Below are 532 nucleotides of genomic sequence, written 5' to 3' on the forward strand. Positions count from 1 at the left end.
ACAATGTCCTCATTGGCTCGGAAACTAGCCCAACATAGCTAGTCCTCATCATCCTCGTCCATCGAGCCGAAGCCCGCACCTCCACTGCCACCTGCACCACCTGCACCAGAAGAGCTACCACCAAAATAGTCAGCGTGAAAACTCCCCCCCCCCCCCCCCGTCGGTCCCCCAAAAGGAATGTCCTGCCCGTACCCGAAAAAGGAAGAATAGTCAGAGTAAATACCACGGGCAGTGGGATCCCTACCGTACCCCTGGGGTGGAGGCTGAAACCAGTCAGGGTGGATAGCGTCGTCGGGAATGTTGCCCCGACGAGCATAATCATCGTACATAGGGTAGAGAGCTCTACCCTGGTTCCTCTCTAGGTACCCTAACCTGTGGTCAATAGAGCCCACCATCCTCCTAAGGTCAGTCTGTGCATGCTCAATACGTCCTAGGGCCTGACCTATACTCTGAAAATCCCAAACTGGGTCAGAGTCAACATGAGGGACGGAATGAGACATACGAGGTGGAGAGAAAGCCACCTCGGGCTGGG

The sequence above is a fragment of the Chenopodium album genome, chromosome 5, assembly GCF_948465745.1.
Source record: "Chenopodium album chromosome 5, dcCheAlbu1.1, whole genome shotgun sequence".
Lineage (NCBI taxonomy): Eukaryota > Viridiplantae > Streptophyta > Magnoliopsida > Caryophyllales > Amaranthaceae > Chenopodium > Chenopodium album.